Here is an 18,961-nt window from a genome sequence, read left to right as displayed (position 1 = left end):
TAATACCCCATGCTTCGAAAGAGGTTACTGGAATTCCCCCACGCCTTGTAATCAAGGGATACCGGGTTCGATGCACGGTGGAGGCACGTGGCACAGTGGTTCGGATCCCACTTTAAATTGTAGGTCCAGTTCCGATTAGCCTTTCTGTGCATAAAGTAGTCTTAAAACAACAAATCAAACAAACTGGAATTCCCCCTGGAAGTTTTTCAAATACCGCACAGAATATAACAATAAGAATATTCTAATACTTAGGTACCTATAGCTAAGTGCTAATCTTTTGCTATAAACAAAAGTTTGACAAAGTTTAAGTACACTTTGTGTTCAGATAAACCAATCAAGACTGGGCCTATACTTTAAAGTGGGACGCGAACCACTGTGCAACGTGTCTCTCTCAAGTGGGGATCGAACTAGGGATCCATTGATTATAAGCCGATAGTATTATCACTACACCATTGAAGATATCCTCCATTTACCATGTATAAATAAAAAATAATTTTAAAAATCACTTTTCCAACAGATTTTATCTGCGATTAATGCACTAGGTGTCAGTTTTGAATGGATTTCCCCTAGTATGATTAAAACTATTGCTAATATGCCTAAATATGAAACTATGTCTGCATTCAATGTTAATTGGACATTATTCGTTATCTAGTGCTACAACTTACACCTATTCTAACGCTAAGTTTCGAGAGAGCGTAGTGCTAGAAGCACTAGATAATGGAAATTATCCAATTGACAAATAAATACACGTGCAGACACATTTACATCTAACAGACTTAGATATAGCCTTAGGATTTTAAATAGTGCATTAACTAACAAATTTTTACTTTTTAAATTAACAAGTACATAAGATTAATTTCGCTCCCAAAGCTATCTAATACCAAAGTAGTAAATGTTATTGTTTAATATATTTTCTTTGTGTCTTAAACTTACAGATTTACAGGGTAGAATTTGAAGGGAAAGAAAGGTTTCAAATGTCTGGCTGCTGGGAGGGAAATTATTTTGATGTTCAGGAATAGGTTCCAGAATTTCCCCCACTGGAAATTAATTTTTCGAATACCACACTGTATATTTGTATTATGAATTTGAATTTTATGTTGTCCTAATATATTTTCTAGGTTAATCGCAATCGTGAACTGGTTTTAATATATGGAAGAAAAAATCGACAAAAACATATATATGATTTCCCAGATTCGAACTAAGGCCTTCGTGTTACTAATGTTATTACTGCAAAGTGAAATGCTATCCCAGTCTCCGACCGTCGAATATTACACTCAAGATCCCGTATCCAAAGGGTCCGAGTTCGACTCCAGGCAGGTGCATTTTCGTTCATTTATTTCATAAAGTCCCCATTCATTCTCAGCGTCACGATTAACCTAAAGAGATAAAAAGAACGACATTAAATAATCAAAATACAAAGCTATAATTAGGGGTTATTTGGTTTAGCGTTATGATGATGGAGCTAGCACCACTGTTCCATGACCTGTTCCGGAGCCAATGTAGAATTTGGAACGGCCGGAGGGTTTGATGCAAAGCAGCCAATCCAAAGGCTGGGTTCAATGAACCCGAAAGCCAATGGTGGACTCTGCTTCTTTGAGGAGCACGCTGCCTCCGGTGGGAAGCGTTCGGCGTTGCCACGTTGCGAGACGCCGCCAACACCATTCCAGCATTCCTCTCCTCCTTTTTCCGGTTTCTGCCCATTCGGCAAACAAGTTCGCAATTAAGGTTACGAAGGAAATTAATTTTGACTTCTTGTGGATACGTCTGGGGGTGGCTCGGGGAAGATTTTTTCTTGAACCGTGAGCATAACAGTGATTTGATTACATAGGCTATTCGGTACTGGACCTACAGGTTAAAGTAGGATCCGAATAAATATGCAATGTGCCTTTACCGGGAATAGAACCCGGTACACATATGTTTATGCAGAATTTTCCATGTGCGGGGCGGGGCGTAAGACGCTTTTAGGTGTTGTAAAGGCAACTCTTGTGTCAAAAGTGACCATAAATTGAGTGTCCGAGAGAAAATTTAGGGGCGGGGGACGATATGAGGACAGAACCATACAGGACTATACCCTTCAGCACAGTCGAGAATTCTTAGAGGTGCATGTATTTCGTTGCTATGAAATGATGTATCAATTATGTTGACCTCCGTGGCGGAGTGGTTAACACAGCGCGCTACGGCGCTAGAGATCTCGGGTTCGAATTCCGGTCTGGGCATGGGCATTCTTTCGGAATGTCCCTTCATCATATTATCACTCATTCTCATTGTCGCGATTAGGCAAAAGTGGAAGAAAGGTGACGTTCAATAACAAAATCAAACAAACCAACTATTATGTTATTCATTATGATTACTTCGGTGCCTGGTTGCCACACGGGGAGACCCTTGTTCGACTCCTGCGATAGTCTCTGGTCGAAAGTATTTTGTGGGTGCCTCTTAATATGCGGCTCTGAGATCCTTCTATCCTCTTAAAAATGGGTACCAGAAGGAGGGGGTTGAAAGGTGGTCGAGAAGTTGAATTCAATTTTGTTATTTTACGTCGTTTTCCTTCTTGTGTAAGTTAATCGTGACGATAAAGTTGGAAGAAATAGAAGATGTGACGAACACATCCATGGCTTGGGCAGGATTCAAACTAGGACACCCGAGTCGCAGGTGATACACACGTAGCCAGATAAACGCCTGTGAAGGGTGCATTGTGCTGATCACATCATTTTCATGTTCTACCTTTACACACTAACATATACTGTCATGTTACGCTAGAATCACAAGCGGTTAACGACAACTATAGCAGCTTGGAGAGATATGCTAACCTAACCAAACTTGACCTGCCTAACCTACTCACAATAGCAGGAATAAGCATGTGAATAGGTTAGGCAAGTTAAGTTTAGTTCTTTTATGCTATTAGATACATGCGTGAGTAGGTTAAGAAGGTCAGGTTTAATGCTGTTAGCATATATCTTCCAAGCTGCTGTAGCCGTCGTATCAGCTCGTGGTAAAATGCATAGGGAACACCTTTAATTTTGTTATTGATAATAATAATATACCCGATACAGAAGATATATCATTATTTTTTCTCGTAGAATAGTAATTTTCATATTTTGCTGCATCGTTTGCTCATCTCAATGAAGGGCATTTTGAAAGTAGGAGGAAAATTCAGTCACAAAGGCCACGTTGTGTGACTCTTCAAATAAAATTTCTACTTTTGATATTTGGAAGACTTTCCTTTCTTCTCGAGTGTTCAACCATGAGTGTGTGCTCAAGCTCTTTTTCCTCCATTCGTAAATTTTAGTCTCCCATTAATTCCTCGCTCACGTCACATGTCCTTCTTTCTTCTTGGGCTCTCTTAGCTTCGTATTTACCGAAAGGGGCCATGGAACTTGCTTATATTGGTTCTTCTTACTTTGCTGCATTTCTCAATCTGTGTCTGCCATCCGCTAATGATTTCATTTGTCTGAAGGTTTCACAATGGACATTTCTACTCTAACATTAAATATGATTTTAACTGTATCACTGCAAGACATTGATTTTACATTAACGTTGTGCAAAATAGTTTGTGTTAATTCGAAATAGTTTCGAGAAATTGGCCTTAGAAGTTATGCCAAATTGATGCTGTAAGTCACGAAAACAGAACGGCCTCTGATTGGATTTTCCAGTTATGACGTTCTTGTTCGGCAGTGAAGTCGGTCGTCTGCTTAGCGCTCTAGAAACCCATGCACGAAGGTATTCGTTGCTCCTCGTGTTTGTAACGCTGAATATTGAAGAGGATTTTCTGTGATTTTCAAAATTAACTTTTCGATTATGACATGCGAGAGATGTACGAACGAAAGCCAATTCCGGCAATCTAACATGTGCAGATGCATTCACGGTAGCTCCATATTTTGAACAACTGATATTGGATGGAACAGAGATAAGAGGAGCGGAAGCAGCGAGTTAAGTTTTGCAAGGGAAATATGACATGGTGTTTACTTTCATCGACAGCTTATTCAAGATCATTTAATATCATTCTGTTGAAAGATTTATCTCAGTAGCAATCATTCCTAATTTACAGTTATTATTAGTAGTGCTGGTATTACTGCAGTGCAATAAGTTTACCTGAAGAAAAATGTCAGTGTCTTTTTGCACTGTCGGTATAAACCAGCGTTTTTTCTTTTTTCTTGCGTAGCTGAAAATAAATGTATGTAATGCAAATGAGCGTCGGGAAGGGCGGGGATTCGAACCGGTCCGTTCACCAGCTCCTCACTCAGTGTACTAAAATTCACTGTTATTGTATTTGTTATGAACTTTTGCATAGCTACATCATTCGCGAAAAGGCTGTGAAAGGTAGGAGAAAATTTTACTCATAAGGTTTATGTTGTGACCTCTCCCATAAAACTATATTTTTGGAATATTGAAAACTGCGGAACTATTTATTTCTTGGATTAAATGGTAGAACATGGATACAATTTGGTTCCTATATTTTCCTTTAATTTTTTTTATCTAACACACTATCTACTGTCGCTATCTTCTGTTCAAATACTAACTAAATTATTTTTATTTCTCCTATTAACAATAAAAATAACAAGCTTTCTGATTTTCTTATTTGAAATGAACAATGCCAATTTCCAAAGGTGGGCGTCCGACTATCCTTCTTTCGACGCCTATGATTCCAACAGAATAATCAAAGTTAAAAAAAGCGTGAGATCGAAAAGTTGAGTGTAAAATGCAGGATCCATATTTTTATCATTTAATCCAAGAAATAGGTTTTTCAAGTTTTCAAAATTCCAGAAATTAGATTTCTTATGTAAGAGGTCGCGCTATATGACCAACATTCACTCCTAACTTAATTTTTTTCTTGAACAAGGCGTGTGAATGTAAATAACAAAATATAGTACTTTGCATTTCAGTACACTAACTGTATTTGAAATGTAAAAAAATAAGTAAATAAATAGTTGCGCTGCATATTCGCTCATCTGGTGAACCGAATAGAACAGCCTGCCCAAGGTAGGATGTAATAAAATTATTATAGAAATAAAAACTTTTATTTTATTTGTTTATAATAGTTATTGTTGTGCAATAACAATCATAACCATTATTATCATTTTTAATGTTTTCACTTTTATCAGAGCCTGAACCCCCTCCTCTGTACAAAAATTTCTGGCTACGCCCATGGTAATGCACTACAATGTAATCAAATATAACAGTATTTTTAATAACTTGCACTTTTACATAGCTTTCACAGACCAATTTCCTTGTTCTTGTAGCTTATCATTCATGTGGCCTCGCCATGTAAATCGCACACAAACAAGTCGTCTGCTTTTTTTGTTGTTTTTTTTTCCGTGGGTACATTGAGAAATATCATATTGGAGCATTTGGTACTCATATTTGTGCATAATGGTGAAATCCACTGTGATATCCACAACACTCACCAGCTATAAAATTCGGGCTGCTCTCCTCTTGTAACTCACAAGATGGAAACTTCTTTCGGCACAAGGGAACAAAAAATCTTATTTGTAATGTTAACTCAGCAGAGAAAACTGTGGTAAAGCACTGACTTAGTGCTTGCTTAGTGGTAACGACCATTTCCTGTTCTAGTAGTTACGTATCTTTTCCAATCCATTATCTCATAGCAAGCACAGACACGTCCTAACACCAAATGCAGCCAACGCGAAGTGCAGACGACAGAACGAGCCGAACGACGACGTCACAACATGGCGCAGGTGTGTTTTGCGCGCAACGCTCGGCTCGAAAATAAGAAACACTATTTTTTACCTAAAAACGAACGCACATGAACGTGGGAAATTGCAGGGGTTATTTGTCGATGGTGTAGATTTTAAAAATGATATTTAAAAAAAGTAGTGGAAATATCCATTCACATCTTGAGCGATTTGTTAATATACAGGGATCGGTAAAAATATCTGACGGATTGTGAAATAAAACTTCTCAGTTGCGTGAATTGCTAGAAAGTATTGTATTGTATCCTTGGATACAGATATCTGTCCCATTTACAAAAGTAAAAGAGAAGATGTCAGCAAACAAGATTTAGGTCCAAAAAATTACATCGTCCAAATGATGACCATCTGCGGGTGCGATCCGTGTATCTGTCAGTGACGCTGTGTAGAGCTTGCTGAATCATTGCTTGGGGTATGGCGTTAGTTTCTCGAGGAATCCCTTCTTTCTGATCGCCAACTGTTCGTAGTTTCTCAATGCAAACCTTGCTTTCGAGGTAACTCCAAAGGAAGAAGTCGCAGACGGAAACATCTGGCGATCGTTGTAGCCACAAAAAGTCGCACCCGCGAAAAATTACATGTTCTGGACACATGCTCTTGGCAACTGCCATTGAATTCCTTGCTGTATGAGACGTTGCCCCATCCTGTCGACCCACAGTCGGCGTAAGAGAATGCGAAGTCTGCGTAGTTCTGTCCCCGGTTAATTGCGCAACATATTGACGGTAACAGTACGACTAGTGTTGCCCACGGGACAAGACGGGACAGGCTTTCAAAAATTCGAGACGAGACGAGATTGATCATGTGTCCCTAGACAAACGAATATTTTCGAGACGAGACAGCATTTCACAGCATTTCCACGAGACGAGACAGTCCAAAGTCTCGTCTCGTGGGCAACACTAAGTACGACCGTGTTCCAAAAAATATCATGGCCAATGATCCCGAATTCCCTTTGGGAAATCGACCATGTCGAACATGGGAGTGTCTGAACTTCTCTGAGTATTCACTACAGATTTGTTACTTTTAAAAAATGTCTCCACGGCAAACGCCAGATACATACCGTTCCACTGCTCCATGGAAACTTAAATCGCAACAGTAGGGGCACAGAGCTCCACTACTCTGACAACGCCATCTACCCTCCAGCCTAAGTACTAGCGAACATGAAACCGTCAGCTCTTTTGGCCGGACCCTGTACTCCATCCTGATATCCTCCACAGGATATCGAACTCAGACGGTGTCGACGCTACCACTATGCTATTGGGGAGACCCCATATCAGGATATAATCTCCCATCCTGCATGTTATCTGGTCGATCGATATACACTACGGAACTAGTAATTCATTTCCTCCCTCCCTTCACGTACATGTCAAAATTTCCAATAACAGGCGAAATACTTGGATTAGGTGGAACATTGAATTGGCATGTTGTGATTTGCTGTGACGACGCCAGAGGAAACAAGGGGCTGCCTCCAGGGCGATCTTTCTCATATAACCCCAAATTTATGATTTTTTTTTACAGATATATTAAATTAACGTTCCCCTAGAAAACATATTGGCCATCTTCCCCACTCATTTTCCCATCATAGACTATTGATCTGATACGTGCAGTTCCATTAAAAATAGCATCTATCTATTTGTATTTGTTCTTACTTTACGTCGCTTTCTACCTCTCTAGGTTAATCACGATGATGAATAATGCGGATGAATGTTGATCTGATGACACAGACGAGGAACAATACAATGGGACATCCATGCTTTTCTAGTTATTCACCAAGAGGTTGCCATGATTCAAATTTCTAGTGCTTACATACGAAGTAAATAAACATGTTTTTTTACTTACTGTGTAATCATAAATACAAACTGTGGATAACAAATTGTTCCGACATTTAGGTTAAGCCGGCCAATTCCAATGTGATATTACACTTACATTCAACATTTTCCCTTCTTCATAGATGAACAGGATTCAGACTTCTCTCCCTCCCCTCCTCTCTCTCTCTCATAGTCTTCTTGTATATTAATTCTTTGTTTAAAATATAATTTAGTACAAATGTGCAATAATACAATAATTCAACAAACTTGCTACCATGTTACAGTATCAAAGTCTATAAGCTCCGATAGGCTGATCGTGTAGTTAAATGTGGACTCCGAACCCTTATGCATTATGCCTCCACTATGGATCGAAGCTGGGAATACCATTTGATTACAAGGTGACAGATTTATCACTACGCCATTGGGAGGAAAATAATAATACGTATATTAAAAGTATTAACAGACTTCAAATTTTTAAAATATAAAATAATACAGTAATATAGTACAGTAGAATAGTCTTGGAAACATTGGGTTCATAATCACTTTTCGAATTGACTGTTGGTCACATATATATACAAAACAGGTAGATATTTAGGCACGTATGCGATACATTTATTTATAGAGGACTAGTCTAACTTTATCTGCACCTGAACGGTTCTTCTGGCATATGCCAGAAATGCCAGAATGCCAGATTAACAATTCGGCCCTCAGATTCCACCTTGAGTGTGCTAAATAGTGTAAAAATATACTACTGTAACGGGTTTGATGAAGATGATGTACCAATTTGGGATTTTTCACCTAACTATTGATCCGTAAAAATGGTTCCACTTTCAATAAGTGGCGAGTTAGCGATGAAATTGTTTTAAAGAACTCGACACACATTGAATTTTCAGTAGTAACAACATCAAATAGGGAAGCTTTGAGCAAGACAGCTTGCATTACACGTGCGTAAGGTTGTCAAGAGTAGGAATATCATAGAAGAGCAGGTGGCAACATGGTGAGGAGGCTGCGCTCATCTTCCACACGTATGTTCCACAAAACCTGTGATCTTGGGCTCGTCGGGCTACTCGTAAGCGGGACAGACACATCACGACCCGCGCAGGTTTTATTTGCTTTGTTTCCAATCACGTACCAACAACCATTGGGGTACAAGAAAACGTGATCGTCGCTACTTGGGACTCAAAAGTTTCCCCTACTAAAATCAAGTCGTGTTATGCCCATTCTATATTCACGCTGATTGCTTTACGCTCTGATCACGAATTTGGACACGATGAGAACTTTTCGCCTTAACGATAGGGATCTCTTCCTCGCAAAGCGTTCTAGAATTACAGGTTGAAGGGGTTCCGGCGGCTGAAACCACAAGCAACAAAATCATGTGTTGAGTATCTTTTCACCGTCTACCTTCCCTCGACACCAAACAAGGTTGAGCCAATCCAAATGAAGTGCTCCAATTCTGAATTAGTCTCTTGGCCCTTTATAAGAAAAATCTAATTTCTTGTGTTTTTTTTTGTTTTGTTTTTTTACTTCTCACAACCATCAATATCACCGAAATGGTAAAGCCTAGACACACGAAACAAGAGTCAGTGCAATCAGCACATTTTGAAGTACAATTCGTGTCATAATTATTTCTTATGTCAGTACTATTCAAATAAACATTAGAATCTGTTGCAGCCCAATTAAAACATTTGGAAGCAGCCACTTCAAAAATAATTTAAAGAACTGAGCTACATTTCCTAACTGGTGAATGCTTGTATGGGCAATTCAATGTTACAAATTTCACCAAAGGGTATGAAATTAAGTTTTGACGCACATATTCAATTTCATTGCTGTAAGTTAATAAAGGGTGTACGAATACTTTCTGCGTCTCGTTTAACCTTCATTCTTGCATACTCTATAAATGTATCATATGTAAATATTCAGTACTGCAAATAACTGACAGAATAATACAAATTGTATAAAGTGTGGTATTTGAAAATTGTCCAATTGGTGGGGGATAATTCTAGTAATTGTCTTTGAAGTAGTAGGGTAGTGCGTGAATTATATGTGGGTTATCCACCCACGAGCCGAAATTTGACAAGCAGAGGTAGATGAAGAAACCTGAGGAAAATTCGCCATCATTTTCTCTTCAAACACTACTCTGATTATAAGTATATTTTTATCGTATTTTATGGCATTCATTATCAGGATGCCAGAAACTTCTACGATTAGAAAATTCTAAGTGTGCGAATGCTTTTTACACTCGCCGACTATAACAGTCAATGTCTATTCACCCCTCCCTTCCGTTATACTTAACCAATGGCAAAATTAATTTAACTTACTCGAACTGTTCGTTGTCCAATTTAGCCTTACTCTTCAGTTTCCGGAAGTTCAGGCACTGAAACGCGAGTGATAATTAAATTTAAAAGAAAGCGTGAAGTTCGATAGGTGCGTACAAAACGATGTAACACCACAGCCATGCGAAAATGGTATTAAAGTGTAGTATTTTTAGATGTAGGAGTACACTGCCCATGTTTAGAGATTACTTCCCAAATCCGGGAAGATCGAAGACGTTGAACTCGCAGCGGTTGAAAGCGAAAGTGCCCGTTCGAAGCTCACGACCTCATAATTAATATTTGGAGAGAAAACGGTTTAACGAGACGAAGCCCTGAACACGTATCAATGATTATTCAAGCGGGTGAAGGGCACTAGATAGATACAAATCCTCCCAACTCATCAACTTTCTTCGGGACCAAAGTGAAAGCAGTGGGTGCTTTCTCCCACCTCTGCCTTTCTTAAAACAGGCGCGGCGTTGTTGGAATTCAGCCCATGAAGGACGCAGTGATTTTCAGTGTCCAACAACACGGAAGTTAATTATTAAAGATCAAACGAAAAGGTTGGATATCGTTGTTTCACAGCTTTCTATATAATGTAATCTTCATCGCTTTTTTGTGTGATTTTGCGTCACGATGATGAAGATGAATGATGATTAGGACACACTGGCTACATTTCACTACTTTTGGTAGGATAATTTCTAAATGGCACTTGTTTGGATTAAGCCAATGACTGAAAGTGTTAATGTATTGCAATGATAGCGATATTAATGTTTGTGCAATATCATCAAACGTGTCTCACGGATGAGACAATGTAACATGCACTGGCGTTGTCAGGTACGGACTCACCTGAAATGTTGCCCAATAATACTTCTCTGTCATGGCTTTAAAAAAACAACAACAACAACAACAAAAACAATAGTAGCTGTTCTTTGTATACACTGGAGTTTCGAAAATAACGTTAACTTTTGTTAATCGGTTCTTGTTTCCGTATTATTCAAGGAGATATAACAATCTTTATTTTCAGCAATCGCGAACACACTGGAAAACTCAAATTATTGACATAAATTGCTTATAAATGGATAAAATTGCAACAATGTTAACCTTAGCTTGCCCGATCCGGGGGGGGGGGGGGAGGGCTACTTGACCCACCACCTCTTTCTTTTTCAATTTTTCAACTGTGAACATTTTTATAAAAAAATAAATTTCATTGTTTCCTAGGGTGTTTGTTCCCATTGTTTCTGTAGGTCTATTACTTTTGTTCATAAAATAATAAAGGTAACTTATATAGGACACCCAATTCACGCAGTGGGTCTGGGATGTGTGTCCTGACATGACACGGGGTCCCGGGTTCGATAACCGGTGGAGGCACATAGTACTTCGGATCCCACTTTAATCCGTAGGTCCAGTCCTCGTTGACTTTCTGTGCATAAAGTGGACTTAAAACAACAATTCAATTCAATAAACTGTACGTCCAGTCCCGCGCCTGTATCTGCATAAAGTAGACTTAAAACAAAACAAAAAAAAACCCAAACACGTTTCTCATGCATAAGTCGCCAAATTACAAGCACATTTTCTATGGTTATTACGAATTTCTGCATATTTTGCACATATTCTGTGTAGAAGGCAACGAAACTCATGCATTTTTTTGCTATATGAGAATGTATTCGGCAATATTCCGGCAAATAAAGTACGTATTTTACGAATACAGTGGTGAACAAGTTGGTCTACACAGTGACATACAAGTTATTTCAGTCCTATTTTGTTCCTAACAACTTTCCAACACATGAGTTTATTTACGGAAGTTTGACCCCACCCGAAAAAATCCTGCCTAGGGCCTTAGGTAACATATAACATCCGTAGCACCCATTTAATCAATTTCTGCAGAAAATAATATCATGATCAGACAAGAAGACCGGATTCATGGAAGACCACGTGTGAAGGCTTTAATTTCAGTAACTGGTTTCAGACAAACACGTGCTAATTAAAACATATTCTACTAAGAATGCCGTGACAAGCTCTTAAATGAAACTGGTGATGGGGTGCTAACAAAGACACACCCATGACCACGCCAGTACAGAGATCGTGAGTCCAGCGCTCAAGTCTTCAATTTCCAACAGGACAGACACAGACTAGCGACCCTTTAACGATGTGTCCAGCACTCCGTAGGGCGACTAGGCTTAAACAAATGACCGAAAGTCTCTCGGCCTCCAAGATGACACCAGAAAAGTATAAAATAATTCATCGGTAATTCACAGATAGGCTAATCGGGACCAGATCTACAGTGTAAAGTTGCATCCCAACCACTATCTGCCTCAACCGGGTATCGAACACCCGAAACCTCTTAATTACAAAGGAATGATGTTAACATTACGCTATTGAAGAACGAAAATGGAAAATCTTAACGGTATTATACTTTTATCAATTAACATTTCATATAGGCCTCTCACTATGTATATACATATGTACAGTCTGTAACAAAATAACTGCACCACTTAACACAAACTGTGTTTTAGGCGATATGTAGACAATTATACCGCCCATATTTTACTTTAGATTAATCCTGGATCTTGTTTTATATGTCTATATATGAAAAACCAGCTGATTTCAGGCCCATAATCTTGCCTTGTTTGCGTGGTGAAGTGTCACTGAGGATTTTCCCCATGCCTGTACACTGGTCACAGTTACTGCACTTTAGTAATTGAGAATAGTCCAGACTACTTCTCAGACACGGCTGGAACACACTTTAGTAATCTAGCGATAGAGTGAAATCCATTACACAGATTTTCCATCCGCTATTCACATGATTTCCACCAGTAAACACGGCTGCACGTCAGGAACATTTGCACACAGACGTCAGAGACAACTGTTGGCAGAGAGTGGAATGAAAGACAGCAGTGCAAAATAAGAAAAAAGAATCAAGGAACAATCCCAGGTGCAATTTGCCATTGTTTTGCACATTATTACAATGGCAATTTAAACATACTTCAATATTCCCCTCATTTTTAACGGTGGTGCAGTTATTTGTTAGACTGTATGTGTGCCCTCATGCATGAGTTTCAAGTCCACTTTATGCACAAACAGGCTAATTCATTGATATATTGATATGTTTTACTTCGCTTTTCTGCTACTTTTGCTAATCGCGAAGATGAGGATGAATGGTGATAAGATGAAATGGATGAAGGGACAAACAAAAATCCCATAGGGGATTAAACTGGCTTCAAGTTTAGGCGCCACAGCTTCGTTGGCCTGCAAGACTGCAATTACCGAGATATCGAGACTTAACAGTTTACAGTGGGATCCGAGCAACTACGTGCCGGGTATCGAACCCACGGCCCCTGTATTATAAGGCCACGACGTTACCACAACGCCATCGGTGAGCCATGTGTGCGTGTCTGAATATATACATTTACATCTCACGATTTTGCTGAAAATTCCTGGTTCGACTCGCAGCTTGAGCATGGGTAATGTTATTTATTATTTCATGTAATCATTATTCATTCAGTTGCGATAATCCCAAAAATCATTTTAGGGCTCTCTCTAGTTTTTCTAGCTTCCGGGCTGCTATATTTTCATAAGTTTCAAGATTCAAATTTAGATATTTCATTCCAGCAAAGCTGTTCACCATGTGATCAGTTGGGGGACAAAAGGTTTTTTTTTCTTTTGCATCGTACGCATAACACCAATCTCTTATCTCCACATGTGTGGCTTTTTAAGGTTACTAGGAAAACAAGAAATGTCATTTCTGTAACCATTCTACCAACTGAGAAACAAGTTATATGGATTCTGAGTACTATAAGGAGAACGCAATTTACAATTCAAAAAAAAAGTACAAAATGGCGTGTCAACTGAAGAACGATCAGCACACCATTCTAACCATCCTTCCAGAATAATTACAAATAAAAAAAAGGTACTCAAGAAACACATTTACGTTCGCAAAGAAAGAAACAAAACTGTTTTTATATCCATCACTTCACGATATGCTTCTGGTAGACAAATTACAACCGTTTCGAATAAAAAAAATATCTTTGCATGTATGATGCCAGTTGCTTCCAGAGGGTTTGGGGCTTCCAAGAATCGCTCCTCTGCCATCGTGTCTGACCTCTTTTACACCACCGTCAGCGCGAGGAAGGCAAAGGCTGGATCTACGTCGCATCTTAATAACAAGGCTACATACAAAATCACGTTCTGTGGTATTTTCCCCCGAACCTTGCTCTCCTGGTAATGTACAGAACCGGGCCAAGCGTCTGCATACAAGTAGGTGGAAAAAGATTCATGGTGAATTGAAAGTGGTTTGCAGCGATTTTTAACGGTTTCTGTCAAAGTCTAGGCGCACCTGTCTGTCTGTCACTCTCCGGGTCAGAGGCAAAATTCTCATTCTCTCTATCTCTCCCTCTTTCCTCCTCTCTCTATCCCAACTCAAAATGTATGTACCTATCTCTCTCTCTCGCTCTTGTTCTTTCCCTCTCCTCTCTTTCCCGGTCTTATCTCTCATTCTCTCCCTTTCTTATCCTGTCCATCTTTTCTTGTCTTATACTCTCCTTCTCGTCCTTTCTTTCTCTGCATTATACCTCATTCTCTCCCTGTCTCTCCCATCCTCTTTCTCTGCATTATACTTCACTGTTTTATCTCTCATCCTGACTCCCTTTCTCAAGTCTCATATCTCATTCTCTCACTTTCGTCTTCTCTAATTCTCTCTCACACACATCCTACCTCTCTTTCTCAATCTCTCTGCCTGATCTCTTATTATCTCTCTATCTCGCTCTCTCTGTGTGTGTGTTTACCCCTCTTCCTGTCCTTCCCTCCATCTTCCCCCCTCTCTCGGTTCTTCCATCTGTCTGCCCGTCTTTTCCCCTCCTAATCTCTGTCTACCTCTGATTCCTCCCTCCTCCTCCTCCCTGACAACACTGTGTAGCCTTTTGCTTGCGTACAATCCCCTAACGAAATTTTTGGGCGCGTCCTGAAGACCAACACACCCTCTCCGGTAAAATGACTCTTGAACCGTGTAACACACGACTTTAGGAAACCTGTCGTGAACAGTCAAATATAACAGAAGTGCCTTCTTCATGCGAGGAAGCTAAAGCTCCTGCGTCTCGCCACCAATTTTCAAGAAGCACGAAGGACTGACCAGTTTCGGCCCGATCTTCTTGTGGAGACAGCCTCGAGCAACACATACCATCATCTCCCTCCTTTCATCTACTTTGCATAAGACACGAATGCGTGTCACCTGGATTCCAACTCACGCACGACGCACCAGTCTCAAAGTTACGCAATGCGTACAAGCATTATGATGTCATGATATTGCTGCCAATATTAAGAATCAGAGGAATCTAATAATTGGTTTGTCTCTTGTCGGTTATTGGTTATTTGGGTTAACTTTTCATCACGTGTTTCTACCGTTAGAGTGGGTAACTTTACATATGGGTCATGCCAGGACCAGACTCCAGGACCACAAGAATTTGCGAGGGATTTACGTCGCTTTTCGTCCCTTTTTTGTTGATCGCGACAATGTTGAGATGGTATTAACAAGGGACGACCATGTTCGGGCCAGGACTCGGACCTGTAGCTTTTGGTGGCCAGTTGGTGGGTGTGCGCCAACCGAGATGGCTACGTTAAAGCTAAGAGTACATGTGCGTATTTAGTAGTTTTGAGGTGAGAGAATCAAATCGGGAAAATGATGGTACATTACGTTATGCTACATTCTTTCCAAGCGGCTGTCCAAAAACTTCAGCAAGCATTTAGTTGAAACAATTGGTGTTGTGTATATTCATTTGTATTTTTATCGTCGTTCTGCTGCTACTTTTCGCTAATCGCGACGGTGAGCATGAACGATGATGACCATCCACGTTTGTATCAACATTGGAAACCGGAAACTGTGGTAGCGAAATTCGAGACGATATGGCTGTTCAAAAATCGAGACGAGAACGAGACAATCGAAACGAGGAGAATTAGTACCCAAGGCCTTCAATCTGGTTCGAGACTTTAGGTAAACTGTATTTCATGGTACTTGAAAACAAAAATTAGCTTTTCTCTGACACTTATTCATACAAACCAAGAGGATGCCAAATATTTTGTGTATCGTAATTGCAAAGTTAATTCGTTACTGAGGAACTATGCGGCGTGGTTGCATACATTCAGGATAAAATTTCGTTTTGCAAGGATTCGTAGCGTCGAAACGAGATGTCCAAGAGAAAAAAAGTTATTAGATAAAGTCCAGTCCGTTATTGACTTACGAGAACGTGGGCAAGACGGGATATCATTTTTTTTTCGTCACGTGACGATATCCATTGGATTTGTTAAAACGTTATCAGTAGAAAATAGCTGCTGGTGCGACAGCTGCTGACTTTAATCCGAGACGTCGTTTCGTCATTTCCACGAGTCGCATCCAGTTCGTGCACTGTTTTACAATATTGCTGCCGACCTCTGTGATGGAGGGGTTAGAACAACGCGCTACGAAGACAGGATACCGGGTTCTAACCCCGATCGAATCTCGATGTCATCACTCAGCCTCATCTTCGCGATTAGCCAAACGTGGTCTCCCCGATGTCGTGGTGGTAATGTCGTGTCCAAGTAATAAAGGGGTTCGGGGTTTGATACCTGGTGGAGGCACATAGTGGTTCGGATTCCACTTTAAACTGTAGTAGGTCCAGTCTCGATTAGCTTTACTGTCCATAAAGTGGAGTTAAAACAAACTCAATCAATCATTTAGGCAAATGTGGCAAAAAAAGCGAAGCAAAATAAACTAAATCAATCAATTGTAAGAGCACGCTAAGTGATACTTTGGCCTAACTTTATAGAGCAATACTTTGGCGACCCTTGACTGAGAAAGGGAGGAGGAGCAGGCATGTTGCTAGGGGGGTCTCGAGGGGCTAAAACTTCTCCCCGAAATGTCACTTTTTCGCCTTTAGATGGCGGCTGGTGATAAGAGATGAGCACCCCCCGAAATAAAATTCTGGTTACGGGCCTGGGGAAGGGGGGGGTTTGGGTAAAGTGGCCCCTTTTTTTGCCTAAGCCGGCTCCATTTACTTACAAGAGAATAGCCTTGACCGCCATGTTAGGAGCTGTTTAAAAGAACGAAGTGTAGTAACGCGTAGTTCTTTTCTTGTGAAAGGTAGAGTTCCATGCCAGTCGGAGGGGGCGTTTTGTCACCGTGGTTTCGTGCTGAGTGACAAAATTCGAGCATTTGAGCAATTTCGCCGCAGAACCGCTAATCAGAGCGTCGACTGACCGCGGAATATGCGAGACGTGCAAGAATGGAAACGGCGTACTGCGTGCGTGTTAGCGTGCCGTTCACACGCTCCACTATATTTCTTTCATGCAGTTGAAGCTTTGCTGTCCCTGCGAACAATATTACTAATGGAAATATGGTCAACGTTAGAAGAGGAAGAAGTTTGGTTTTGCACACAATGTGAATTTTTTAAAAGTATGGAAATGGATGCGATTTTAATTGGCAACAGGAGTCCCGGGTTCGAATCCAGATATGGGTCATTGTGAGTGTCGCTTCATCAATTTCACCATATCATCACTCATTCTCATTTTTGAGATTAACCAAAAGTGGTACAATAGCGAGGTAAAATAAACCAAAACCTAACGGGCAACATTCGACTCATACAATGATCTTTTTGTTCTGCCTCAGTTTTTTTTACCCGTCTAGATAAAAAAAAAATATATATTCCACTAACATCCCCCCATCAAGCAAGAAAAGCTAGATAAATAACTTTCAGATCACTCTACGCATGTGTGGGCATTGACCGCGGTATCGGAAAGTGGCGGTTGGAATTTACCGATACCAATCCGGCGTTTTCTTTCTCTTTCTTTTTTTTTCGGTGTTTCGGTCGTTCGCGGGATCCGCAAAAAATGCACTAGCCTTCCAGCGGAGTTTAATAAGATGAGGATGCCTGATGATGAGATGAAACGGATGAAGGAACTATCACAAACATATATGGACGACAGAAGCCCCACAGAGGATAATACTGGCTGTAGGTCCTGACGCCAGAGCTTCGTTGGTCTGCAAAATGCAGTCCAGGGCAGGGTGTACTACGTGAAAGGAAGATCGACATCTGGGTGCCTTCGGAAAGTCATCCCTTACACCGCTGGGTGTGGTTAAAGGCCGAATCGCACGGAACTGGATATCCAGTTAGTTGGCGCTGAACTGGCTACCTGCCCGGATGTGATGGCTGCCTAGCTGGCTGCTTGACTGGTTTGGAGGAATAGGACATGTTCTAATTGTTACTGGCATTCCTCGACTGGATTCTGTGGAAGAGCCAATCAGAGCAAAGTTTGGCCATGGGAAGATAATGTGCGAGTTTGCAAAGGAGAGTTTATTTGTCTCTGGTTTCCGAGTGTTGTCTGTTTTTGTTAGTTTCTCGATATAAAAAGTAGAGAGATTACGTGCAGTGCATTCGTGTTCAGTTCATTAATATTTAGGTATTTATGCAAAGCGATGAGATGTGTACGTGACAAATATAATTAGCTGAAAATGAAAATCCTTATTATTACAAGTGTATTAAATGTTTGACTTTTTTTATTATTATTGTGAATGAATCCTGCGAATCTCATGTATGAATATGCATACCCGAGTTCATCATCGATTACCTTATTTTTTAGACCCAATTTCTAGTCCATACTTTTCTTTTTTAATTTTAATAAAAGCACAAAGCAGTAAACGACATTCTTCAAATTGCTCGTCCATCTTTACAGATTCTGTGCTCAGCGCAATGTCTTATGGGAACAAAAGTCTATCTACAAGTACTGTAACAAGTATCGTGCGAGGCGAAAACTAGCAAATGGGTAGCCAGTCCAGCGCCAACTAGGGCATTCCTACTGGAAATCCAGTTTCATGTGATTCGGGCTTAAATCACTATCAACTAGCTAACTAGTTCAGCCCCTAGCTAATCTATTACGCCCCTGTCGGTTCTGTTTGTAAATAAGGAAGTTTGGGTTGGATCCCTCAGGGAGGGAGACACTTGTTTCTCGTATTTCCTAAACCGAAGGTTTTTTCCTTCACCTGTCATATCTTGGGCAAGAACAAAACGAAGTCTGGAGACTTAACTACATTTGAAATCTGCAAATCGAAAACAGCCATAACACTTTAAAAATATGTATACAAATACAAAATTATCAACATTCATATTTCAGAATACAT

This window comes from Lepisma saccharinum, chromosome 8, assembly GCF_977018435.1.
Source record: "Lepisma saccharinum chromosome 8, izLepSacc3.1, whole genome shotgun sequence".
Lineage (NCBI taxonomy): Eukaryota > Metazoa > Arthropoda > Insecta > Zygentoma > Lepismatidae > Lepisma > Lepisma saccharinum.
This window is presented reverse-complemented; position numbering follows the sequence as displayed.